Source organism: Balaenoptera acutorostrata, chromosome 15, assembly GCF_949987535.1.
Source record: "Balaenoptera acutorostrata chromosome 15, mBalAcu1.1, whole genome shotgun sequence".
Taxonomy (NCBI): domain Eukaryota; kingdom Metazoa; phylum Chordata; class Mammalia; order Artiodactyla; family Balaenopteridae; genus Balaenoptera; species Balaenoptera acutorostrata.
The window spans coordinates 29334935-29347386 of NC_080078.1; the positions used below are offsets into that span (position 1 = coordinate 29334935).

The 12452-nt window shown below is 48.0% G+C and overlaps 1 protein-coding gene across 2 annotated transcripts in view; it reads left to right on the top strand.

Annotated features, from left to right (window-relative positions):
• The first annotated feature begins 2956 nt into the window (after positions 1-2956).
• ZC3H7A (zinc finger CCCH-type containing 7A) overlaps positions 2957-12452 on the top strand; it is a 35372-nt gene continuing 25876 nt past the window's right edge. Inside the window, exon 1 of one of the 2 annotated variants that reach the window (XM_057528946.1) lies at positions 2957-3133. The gene's annotated coding sequence lies outside the window, so the exon portion shown is untranslated. The remainder of the gene's footprint in view (positions 3134-12452) is intronic. The other variant, XM_057528945.1, reaches the window with a different exon arrangement.

Consider the following 12452-nt stretch of genomic DNA (forward strand, 5'->3'; position numbering starts at 1 on the left):
CTTGCAGGTGGATGTCTTCTCCTTGTGTCCTCACATGATGGGGAGAGAAATCATCTCCTTTGTGCCTCTTTTATAAGGGCACTAATCTCATTTGTAAGGCCTCCACCCTCAAGACCTGGTCACCTCCCAAAGGCCCATCTCCTAATATCACCACATTGGGGGTTAGGATTTCTAATATATGGATTTGGGAGACAGGGACACAAACATTCATTCCAGAACATTCACTTTATGTTTATTTGGAGGAGCTTGGGTGAGAGAGAATGGTGTTTATAATGATAGAAACACTTTTTTTTTCCTTTGGAGGGGACTTAGGATGTGAACGTATAAAACAAAAACCACTTTTGTCAAGTGTGCATGCCAGCTTCAGCTGAGAATCTTGGGGAACTTTATACATGACACAGAACTACCACTGCTGTTACTGCCTGAATAGTAACAAGAGCTGCTGTCCAGAGATCTCCGTGGCCCAAGGACTCACTCCCACATTTCCAGATGAGTGCTAGGAGATGAGGTTCTTAAACTAAGATTCCTAATTTGGTGCCCAGCTGAAAGGAGAACCAAGGCAACAAAAGATAGACTTATATGTTGACTCCTTAAACAGTTGAGAATTGACAGAAGAACATGCAGAGGAGTGGAGAATCCAAGGTGAGTAGGAAGAATGGAATCACAAACTAATTCAACATACCTTAGCAAAAACAAAACCTATCTAAAAAGAACAGGTCTTGTTTGCCTTCTCTTCTTTAGAATACATATGTTCTGGTCATAAGAACTCTTCCATATATACATATGGAGATCATCCTGGATTATTTGGATGGGCTCAGTATAATCACAAGGGTGCTTATAAGGGAAAGAAGAAAGAGGGAGCATCAGAGGAGACGTGACATCAGAAGCAGAGTTAGAGAGATGCAGCCTGAGAAAGGCTTGACCAATTATTTCTGGCTTTGAAGATGATGGAAGGACCATGAGCCAAGGAAGGCAGGGAGCCCCTAGAAGCTGGGAAAGGCAAGAGAATAGAGTCTTTCCTAGAGCTTCCAGAAGGAACCAGCCCTGCCCATACCTTGACTTTAGCCCAGTGAGAACCATTTCAGATGTCAGACCTCCGGAAAGGTAAGATAATAAATGTGTTGTCTTAAGCCACTAAGTTTGTGGTGATTTGTTACAGTAGCCATAGGAAACTTATACTGTCCCATCGAGTTTTTCCTTGTACTGGCAGAATGATGTCCAGCTTCCTGTAGCTTTACAATAGCCTTCAGGGCCTGGCCCTTGCTCATCTCCTGTCTCACCTCCCTGGGACCCCACCCAGCTCTCTGTGATCCAGCCACTCTGGCCTTTCAGCATCTTCTGACTTAAAATGTTTCCTCTCTCTCCACGCACCCCTGCAGCTCATTACCTCTTGTTCATCCTGCAGATCTTAGCTCCAAGTTTCACAGGGACATCCATTTAAGAAATGTTTATAGAGTTCTAGGCACTATTCTAGGGGCTGGGAATAGAGAACAAAGCAGGAAGGGTCTCTGCTGTCCTAAGAGGGGTGGAGGAAGACCACAAACAAGTACCCAAATGATTAACTAAGGTTACATGAAGTCGTAAGAGTGCGGCCCCAATCCAAAATGACAGGTGTCCTTATAGGAAGAGAAATGCTTGTGCACAGAGGAAAGGCCATGTGAGGACACAGTGAGAAGGTGGCCACCTGCAGGCCAAGGAGAGAGTTCTTATCAGAAACCAACCCTGCCAACACAACACCCTGAGCTTGGACTTCCAGCCTCCAGAACCGTGAGAAAATGAATTCTTGTTTAAGCCTCCAGGTCTGTGGTATTTTGTTATAGCGGCCTGAGCTAGTACATCTGGTTTATAAACCTACGTCAGCCAGACGAACGTCAGAGCCACGCAGCTAGTCTCCCGGCCTCGGCTTCTCCCCTTGTCCCTCCTACGGCCCAGTCTCTGCACAGTAGCCAGAGAGAACTTCCTGAAATGTAAATCACATTGTGTCACTCCCAATTCAGACTCATTAGCACCACACAGAACAAACTCCAAATTCCAAATTGTGGCCCCTCTCTTGTCACTCAGAACTTTCTCCCCTCAAAAACACCCACCAAAGAGGCCCCTCCTGTTCCCCAGGCACCAAGCTCCAGCCTCAGGGTCTTTGCACTTGACCTTCCCTCTTCCTGGAGCACATTCTCCGTCTCTGCACGGCTGTCACCTTCTCAGATCCCCACCGCGCCCTCACTCATCCCACCTTAAGTGGAGCCCTCCCATCATGGTTTCATTACCCTGATCTAGTCTCCTTGGTTTTCACTGCCCGAAACGGTTTTTTTTTTGCATCCTTGTGGGTCCCCACCGCCACCCCCCCAACCCCTTATGAGGCAGAGACTCTGCCCGCTGTTGAGCCCCGAGCACAGTTGGCTGTTGAAAATACAGGTGTATGAGGTGACATTTGGGGGGCGGGGGGTCTGAAGGACAGGGAGTCAGGCCCTCTAGGGTCCATCGCAGAGCTGCCACGGAGCTCCGTGCTCCCCTTCCTCATCTGCGGGAAAGGGGACAACAATGGTTGCCCGGAGGCTCCACAGAGTTACAACTGGGAGAGTAGAAAGTACCCGATAAGGATTTGCTAAATAAACAGTATCTCAGGGGAGGCCTCCCGACACCCGAAACTAGGTCAGTTCCATGTTAGACGCTGTTCTAACTCCCTGCTCTTCTGCCCCGGGGCCGCTGCCGAGAAAAAACACCCACGGCGCCCATCAATTTGAATTGCATGTCCGCCCCAATCAGTTCTCAGGACGGGTGCGTCCCGGAACCGCTTGGCCCTTTATTGGCTCCACCCCGCGGCCCCAGCCCGGCTGGGACCGTGCGCCCGCTTCAGGGGCGGCCCCGGAGCCCAGAGCTGAGGGTCGCCGCCGCCCGGCCCGACGTGGCGCCGCCACCGCCCCCGGTGCCGACGCTCGCGGGCGCAGCCAATGGCGGCCTCTCCCGAGCGGCGGGCGCGGCCTCCGGCCGCCAGAGGGCGCCGCGCGGGGGCAGCGGAGCCACCGCCACCACCGGTCGCAACGGGAAGCTGCGAGCAAGCGCCCAGGCCGCCGCCGCCGCCGTTGCCCGCTCACCGCGCGCCGCTGCCTGCCCGCCGGCGCGGCCGTCCCCGCAGGTAGGTGGGCGCCGCCGGGCCCAGCCGCCCGCCTGGCCCGCGCGCCACCTCGACCCCCTGCCCGGCGCCCCCGCCCGGCGCGCGCCCGCCGCCGCCTCGTGCTCGCGCGCGGTCGGTAACGGACGCCGGGCGGGGGAGGGGCGGCGCGCCTGGCCCCCCGCGGCGAAGCGGCGGCCCTAGGGGCGGAGGGCTCGGCCACAAAGGGCGCGCGGCCCCGGCGGAGGGGCGGTCCGAGCGCGCGCCGCCGCCCGGGCCCCGCGGGCGAGTCGACGGGGGCGGGCGGGTCCCGGTGCCCTCCCTCCCTGGGGGCGGTGCGGGGCTCACCCTGGGGGCGCGTCTCCGCCAAGTGGGGCGCAGAGGGCTGCCTCTCCCTCCGTCCCAGCATGCGTTTCCGTTGGCAAAATACCTCCTCTCTGGTTAACTAAAAAAAAAAAAAAAAAAAAAAAAGGATTTTTTTTTCCCCATTATTTGTATCTGTTCCGGTGATTTAGGACCCCTAATTCAGTACCTTGGGTTTGGGGGCGGGCAGGATGCTCGCGGGGCTCTTGGCTCGTTTATTTCGGGTTACTCCCCACCACCACCACCACCCCCCCTTTTTTTTTTGCGCGGGGCGCACGTCTAGGACGCGCGGCGAATGGTTTCCTGTCTTATATTGTGGATACGGAGACGGCCGGGCTTTAGGTTTCTTTTCCCCACCCTTAAAGAATGAAGACCTGTCAGTTCCCATTAGCGTGAATTTCCTGTTGGGGACGGTCATTGCAGGGGTGTGGTCCAGCTGGAAAGCTCCGGCTGGTCCCGAGAGGTTGCGCCTACACCCTGATTGGGTGTATTTTCCCCGTCCCCCCATATGTAGTTAGGTATTTAAGAACCAAGAGTCTGCCTAAAGGCGATGTGAGCTGCCCAGGAAGGTGGCCACTGACCGCAAGGGATTCCTGAGCGCTTGGAATGTGGCTAGACCCAATGGAGATGCGCTCCCAGTGAAAAGACACACCTGATTTTAAACACTTAGTAAGGAAAAGAAAGTAAAATACCTCATTCGTAATTTTTTTCTGCTTAAATCGTACAGGTTGATATGGTAATGTTTTGAACATATTGGGTTAATGTAAATATTAAAATTAATGTCACTGGTTTCATTTTACTCATTTTTTTTAACATGGCTACTTGAAAATTTAAAATTAGATATATGACTCGCATTATATTTCTATTGGACAGTGTTCAGCCAGAGCATCAGAATGGGGGCAGGGGTAGCTGGGAGCCTATGCCATCTGCTTATTTTTAACTGCTTTTCTGATGGCATGTGGCCTCCTCTCTCTTAGCCTCTCAAGGAGCCCCCTGCTTCTTCCTTCTCACCCTCAACTGAACTGTTGAGCTGATTGCTTAATGAGGATCTTATTCTAATTTGCAGAATAATTTAAATTAGTGGACAGAATTTTCTTTGTTGAAAAAAATGTCTATCTGCTGTGTATTGTAGTCTGGAAATAGTTGTGTAAGATTCGACTCAGAATCAGATCATGAGCTATCGAAGCTGAGTATTTTCAATATTTGTGTGTGTGATGCAAAGAGCATGTTAATTTTCAGGGCCTCTGCCACCTAAATGCCTTCCTCCAAGTTACTGTGGCTTTTTCTTGGGCGCTCGTCATACCCTGACCTACACCCTTTTCCCTTCCCAGCCCTCAGATGCTGTCAGTTTTTGCCAGTAAAAATGGTGGTTGTCAACCATATGTCCCCTAATTCTTAATTTTGATTAACTGTAAAACTTGCCAGTTTGGGAGGGTTAAATCAATGTTAAGTGGGAGAGAATCAATTACTGTAGATCCTCAACTTTAGGAATGGTGAGAGTGACTTTTGGAAAGTTGTGAGCATTCCAATAAAGGACAAGGTAGAAACAGAATATGTCTGTGTTCTGTTGCCTTGGTTACTCTAGAAGGGCTTTCGAGAGAAAGTATGATGTGTGGAGACTTGACTTCCAGATAATATCTTGAGGGTTTTTTTGGTTTGTTTTTTGTTTTTAAATGAAAATACTTTTTCTCCAGAATCTTAGGATTGGAAGTGAAATTTGTTTTCTCCAAAGTGTGATGTGTTTACAAATCAAGAGGAAAACTTTAGATAGTATTTTTAGGGGGAAGAAATAGTAAAACATTAATCCAGAAGTTTAGAAGTTTATGCTTGTGACAATACATCTGTTTTATTTTTATTATCATTTTAAAATTTATTTTATTTATTTATTTTTGGCTGTATTGGGTCTTCGTTGCTGCGCGCGGGCTTCCTCTAGTTGCATCAAGCGGGGACTACTCTTCCTTGCGGTGTGCGGGCTTCTCCTTGTGATGGCTTCTCTTGTTGCGGAGCACGGGCTCTAGGCATGCGGGCTCAGTAGTTGTGGCTCGCGGGCTCTGGAGCGCAGGTTCAGTAGTTGTGGCACACGGGCTTAGTTGCTCTGTGGCATTTGGGATCTTCCCGCACCAGGGCTTGAACCCATGTTCCCTGCATTGGCAGGTGGATTCTTAACCACTGTGCCACCAGGGAAGTCCCAATACATTTGTTTTAATTCACACACACACGAAGCATATTAAGTGGAGGTGAAAATTTTCTTTGATATAAAGGAACAAGGCCACTTGTCCTTATCAGGTTTTGCCCCAACAAGAAATTTGCTTTTTAATTTTATTATGAGTTTAACGATGTGTTTTTAGTTAATTTATTACTGTTAATTCCACATACCTTTCAAAGCTTTGGGAACCAGGTAATGGATGCAGTAAGAGAGAGGCAGAAATTTTTCTGTTTCACAAATAAGGAAGTGGAACCTTTGTATTTTATTAGAATACCTGAGTCTGGAGCAGGAGAGTAATCTGGCACTTTAGAATACCTCCTGTGCAGTCCTGGACGTGTCACTGACCCAGGGTCGGGGCGCCCCTGGGCAGGCTGTTTGGAAGATTTCACATCTTTCTTGTTCATTCCTCCCATACAGGGTTCCTGTATGAGGTGAGATGTTCCCTGGGCCTTAGGAGGGCTGGGCCCTATAAGGGGCACCCGGCACATGTTATTATATCTGACAGCAAGTTCAAAATGGATAGCTTGGGGGCAGGGGTGGGAGTGTGGCAAAAATATGAAATTTCCTTCTTGATGTTGTTTAGCACAGCCTTCATCATGGGGGTTTCATTTTCAGTAAAAGGGGAAAACTGCCTCATAAAGTATCCAGTAGGAGATTGAGTGTTCCAAGAAAGTGTTAGAACATCTGTAATAATCTGTAATAATGTTTCCCTCCCTGGGTTCGTGGTCACTGAGGGATGTAATATATCCACGCGCTTTTGTTAAGTGTTACCAGAGTGAACGAACACTGTTGCAAGCTGGGGTGACAGGAACTTTAACTACTTTGTGTGCGTGTTTGTTTATGCCATTACCATGACAGGCTTGAGTCTGAGGGTAGCATTGAATACAGACTGGAAATTATAATTTTTCACTTGAAACTTAGGAATACCTTTTTAGGCAAAAATACAGGCACTGTGCTGCATTCCCTGGGGCACCTTCTCTGGTCCTGTGTGAGGGTGTCTCAGAAGTAAGGCTGTTTAATATTTATTCCTTGCATCTAAACACGTGATGTTGTGGGCGGAGCGTATTTCCATTCAAAGCTCTGGCCCCGGAGTGCTATCCTAACTCCCTGTGTCCACGCTGTGGACACCCTCTGCTTGTCTGAGTTGCTTTAAATCATGTCCCTTGCACACGTCATCGTGTGTGCCTGCGTGTGCACAGACGTGTGTTTGTCCTGTTCCTCTCGAGTGGCTTTGAAGTGCCCACCTGTCTGTCGCAGCTGCATGTGTTTTTCAGAGCCCAGCCCAGGGCCAGCATAGCCGTGCTCTACCTCCTGGCACTCGCGGTGCGGAATTGCTCTGTGGATAGGAATTCAGGCTCGGAGCCAGCCTGGCCGGCTCGGCCACTTCCAGGCTGTGTGATCCTGGACTGTTTGCGTCACTTCTCTGTGCTTCCGTTTCCTCTTAAGTACCTACCTCGCAGGGTTCTTAGGAGGATTAGATGATTTAATATGTGTAAAGAACTTCGAACAATACCCGGCGTCCACTAAGAGGCTTCAGTGTTAGCTATTATTTCCATCTCTACCGGATATTGTAGTCACATTTCGTTTCCTTGGTGTTTTCTGATAAGGGGAGCTAGTTTATGAAGTTACCATGTAAGGCCAAAATTTCATGGTTTAGCATTTCATCATTTAGTTATAGCTTTGTACTGGACTTCACTATAATGAGTTCCACCTAACAAGTACGGAATAAATATGTAAGGAATTATACTGGAGAACCAGGGGACCTTTGCTCCTGTAAAGCTTCAGAGTGAGTAACAAACTTAAAATCAGCTGATTCCAGGAAGGTGATGTATGTTCCAGCTTGTAAGAGTTTAGTTAATTGAATGAAATTCCTATCTAATTGAGTTTCTGACATATTTTATTTATTTATTTTTACTGTTCAAAGCTCCCACCCCCATCTCTTTTCCTTTTTGTTTAAGGAGGAGGTGGTGTGGCTGACTTGCTTTTCCCCTGTTGGCAATGAATGAAACCCTTCACCGCATTCCTTGAGCTGCTTACGGTTTCAGGTTTTTCTCTGTCACTGTCTCTGGTTGATTCCCACCCTATTGATTTACTCCCTGCTTTGCTCCCTAAGGAGGTGGGGTCCACCTCAGCCGGCCCTGCTGGCGTCTGGTCACATCCTCTTGGCCCCATCCTTTGGTTTGTCACGCTTGCCTTGAGTGAACGGCTGTACCCAGGTACTTTGTACAGAGCATTGTCTTTATGCTTGGCCACTTCATTCATTCTTCATTCAAGTTTTCATTGACTTGGACCCAGAGAGTGAGTAAGGTGATGAGGACTAAGAAAGATAGGGGGCCCCTGGAAGGGAATGATGGGGTGAGAGTGGGGTGTGGCGACAGAGTTGGGGGGGAGGGACGGCCTCTAAAGCTGACACTGAAGCCAAGACTCTGGGGTGAAAGGCCCGTGCAGATCTGGGGAGAGTGTCGGGGGGCAGAGGGAACAGCAGGCACGAGGTCCCAGAAGCACAGAGCCCTTGACTCATCCCAGGAACCCACAGGAAGAAGGCCAGTGCGAACGGCTGGGTGAGGGCGGCGTCACAGTCAGGAGTCTAGATTTGATTCTGAGTGCGCAGGGGACGCTGGCAGAGGATTTTAAGCAGGGCTGTAATAACCGACTTGTGCTTTTAAAGAGCATTCCTTTCAGTTTAGTGTGGGAACTGCGTGGGGGAGGGGACAGTGGAGAGAATAGGGAGCTGAGAGTAGAGGTGGGAGAGGAGGGTATTCGACATCCACCTGTGGCTCAGGCGGAGGTGGCAGAGGAGGTTTGCGAACTGACAGATTTGGGGTGTCCTGCATGTATTTTTGACAGTATCACTGATAGAGCCTTTGTCGGTGGATTGATTGGATGTGGTGAGAGAATGGTTTCTGGTTTGAGCAATTGGCCAGAAGGTGGTTTTAGTACTAAGAAGGTAAGTTTGGGCAAAAGGTTAGTCTTGGGAGGAGGGCGTAGGATTAGGGGACATTTAGTTTTTTGTTTTTTTTTTTTTTTAAAGGATTTTCTTATTTATTTATTTATTTATTTATTTTTTTGGCTGTGTTGGGTCTTCGGTTCGTGCGAGGGCTTTCTCCAGTTGCGGCAAGCGGGGGCCACTCTTCATCGCGGTGCGCGGGCCTTTCTCTATCGCGGCCCCTCCCGTCGCGGGGCACAGGCTCCAGACGCGCAGGCTCAGCAATTGTGGCTCACGGGCCCAGCTGCTCCGTGGCATGTGGGATCTTCCCAGACCAGGGCTCGAACCCGTGTCCCCTGCATCAGCAGGCAGATTCTCAACCACTGCGCCACCAGGGAAGCCCGGGACATTTAGTTTAAAACGCTGAGTAAAGGTCACAAACTGACCCAGAATTTTGTATGGGCCTTATGCATATCAGTGTAGGATAGAAGGCCTTTTTGTAAATGGTGTTTGGGCAACTCGTAGCTAATTTGGGAGGGAAATACACACGCGCACACACACACGTATCCAGTTTAAGAAAAAAAAATTTTTTAATGGAATAGTGAGAATACTAGAAGAAAATGTGGAGAATTATTTTATGATCTCAGAGTGGTGCAGGCGTTTCTGAGTATGTCAAAATCCAGAAGCCATAAAAATAAGTATTGATAAACTCAGCTACTTAAAAATAAAACTTTTTCTATCAAAAAGTACCAAAACCAGGACTTCCCTGGTGGCACAGTGGTTAAGAATCCGCCTGCCAATGCAGGGGATACGGGTTCCATCCCTGGTCGGGGAAGATCCCACATGCCGTGGAGCAGCTAAGCCCGTGTGCCTCAACTACTGAGCCTGCACTCTAGAGCCTGCGAGCCACAACTACTGAGCCCACGTGCCACAACTACTGAAGCCCGCGCACCTAGAGCTCGTACTCCGCAACAAGAGAAGCCACCGCAGTGAGAAGCCTGCGCACCGCAATGAAGAGTAGCCCCTGCTCGCTGCAACTAGAGAAAGCCTGCGCGCAGCAGCAAAGACCCGATGCAGCCAAAAAAAAAAAAATACCATAACCAATGTCAAAAGATTGACATCACGTTGGAGAAAATAATGATAACATCACAAAGGACTGCTTTCCTCAACACATAAAGAACTTCCATAGGTCCGAAAAGCTCAGCCTGGAAGAAAAATGGGTGAAGGAAATGAAACAGTTCGTGGAAAAGGAAGTGCAAACAGCTCTCAAATCTGAAGAGGTGTTCGGCCTCACTAATGATAGACTAAAACAAGCAGGACCCCAACCACAGCTGTCACACTGTTTCTCATCTCCCTGACAGCGATGGAAACATTTGATAATTTCTTGGTGGAGGGGTAAAATAGCAACCCTTGTGCACTGGTGGTGGGTAGGGTCATTTGGTAAAACTTGGCAGTAGCTGGCAAAATAAAGAAATGTACATACCCTTCATCCTACGGAAATTCTTTGAAGATATGCATATATGAAATGTTCTGTGTACCTGGTGAACTTTTAAAGATTGGAAACAACCAAAATGTCCATGACTCGGGGGCTGGTGATGTTATGGTGCGGCCATATCACGGAGCACATTGCACGGCTGTTAAAGGTAATGCAGCTTGATACGTGCTGATATGGACTGACCTTCAAGATACGAGGTACCAATTGAGAAAAGCAAGGTGCAGAACACGTTAGGAGCCCCAGTTTGTATAAAAAATAACGTATGCACAGGATATTTTTAACTTTTTATTTTGAAATAATTATAGACTCACAGGAAATTGCAAAAGTCGTATATAGAATCCCATGAACCCTTCCATCTGCTTCCCCCAGTGGCGCCATCTTGCCTAACTGTAGTGCAATAGCAACGTCAGGAAACTGACATTCATGTAATACCGTTACCCCGACTACAGACCTGACTCAGTTTTACATTCACTCGTGTGTGTATGTGCGTGCGCACGCCTGTGTGTGTATGTGTGTGTATCTGTGCAGTTTCATCCCATGTATAGATTCACGTAACTACCATTACAATCAAGATACAGCTTGGTTCACACAGTGTCTTTGTCAGGACACGTAACAGATCGGTAACAATGGTATTGATTGATTGCCTTCACAGGGCAATTGGGTGGTTGAATGACAGGGTTGGGAAGGCGACGTTGCTTTTCGCTGTCATAATATTTAAACTCCTGCTCTCCGAACAGTGTGTGATGTCTGGACACCCAAGTAGAACTACCAGGTAGAGGGTGTCTAGGAAGCTCTGCCAGGGGACAGACGTGGGGATTTGTTGGGCCCTAGATGAGTGTATTTAACACCTGGGCAGAGCAGGAGGTCCCTGAGGGGAGAGAGTGCCTGGGGGAAGGGGGGGGTCTGATGATGCCCCAGGGCCCTCACGTTTAGAGGTCAGTTGGAGATGAAGCCCCTGTTTTGAGGGGACAGTGGACACCTGTCATGTGCTGCTGAATTTGAAGAAGGAAAGTGATTGTTGGATTAACTTTTATCATATTCTTCCTCACTTGAAAATTGAGGCCAGATTTTGTTGACTGGATCTGAAAATAAGATGGTGTATAAAGCCTTTATCGTTTTCTTTTAAAATGAGATGGGGGGGTGGGGAGGCTTTATTTCACAGGTAAGACTAATCTATGGTGGAAAAAAATCAGAACAGTGATTCCTGGGCTGGGGGTGGGGCAAGGATTGGCTAGAGAAGGGGCCTGAGGGAACTTTCTGGAGTGATGGTGATGGTGTGTCTCACCACCGGGGTCTGGGTTACATGAGTGTATCGTTTGTTAGAAGTTGCCTTAAATTGTGTGCATTTTACCTTAAAAAACTGTAAACAAATGTGGAACCCCAGGTAATGATATGTATGCTGAAGTGTTTAGTGGTAAATTATAATTGATGTCTGCAACTCAGTTTACAGTTTACCAAAATTGGGTTGGTAGATGGACGGAAGTGTGGGCAGATGTAATAAATATAGCAAAATATTAATTGTAGGATATAGGTAGTATAGAGGTATATGTTATTCATTGTAAAAAAAATTTTACTGTGTGTGTAAAATTCTTCATAATAAAATTTAGGGGGAAAATCTACAGAACATGAAATGCCCTGCCATATTATATTTAAACGTCACCTGATATTATGTCTTCAAATCTTTAAACATCTAAAGGAGGCATAGTATTTCATGCTGTTAAGAATCTGCGTCTTATTTTCTCTTAATCACTTGCTTGAGTTGTCAGCTCTCTTCCACCTGCCCTTTGTCCTTAAGAGGCCAAGGTTCAAGGTTTTCGAGCACTTTCTGGAGAAATAGCTCTAAGGCTCTTAACCTGGCGGATTATCATTACCCCGGAGTTCCTTCTGAGCCAACAGATTTACTTTTTGAGTGAACCTCAAACTAATTCCCCACCCCACCAGACAGGGGTTGGGAGATGTGTGTCCTTCACGGAAGGAGAGGGGATGCTTCTTGTCTTTGGCTTCACTTCTTTTGTCCCAGTCCCTCTGGCCTGACCGCCCTGGACCCCCAAGTGCACCTCTGGGTGCCTTTGAGCTCTAAGGTTCTGACTCTGTTTTAAGTAAAATAGAAGAAAAAGGCTGGGTGACCCAGTAAGTCATCTTTCTAAGGAAGGGCTCAGAAGCTACGTAGACTTCTTTTAATACTTTATTTCTTTTCCCAGATATCATTTGTTTACAAGGTTAAAAAAAGAAGTTTTAAAGGTTTGCAGTGAAAAGACGCTGTCCCACCCCTTTCCCTGAACCCCTGGGTTTCTCTCACTGCTGTAGCTTTCTGTGATCCCATCTGGAGCTATTTTGTGTATACACAAGCAAA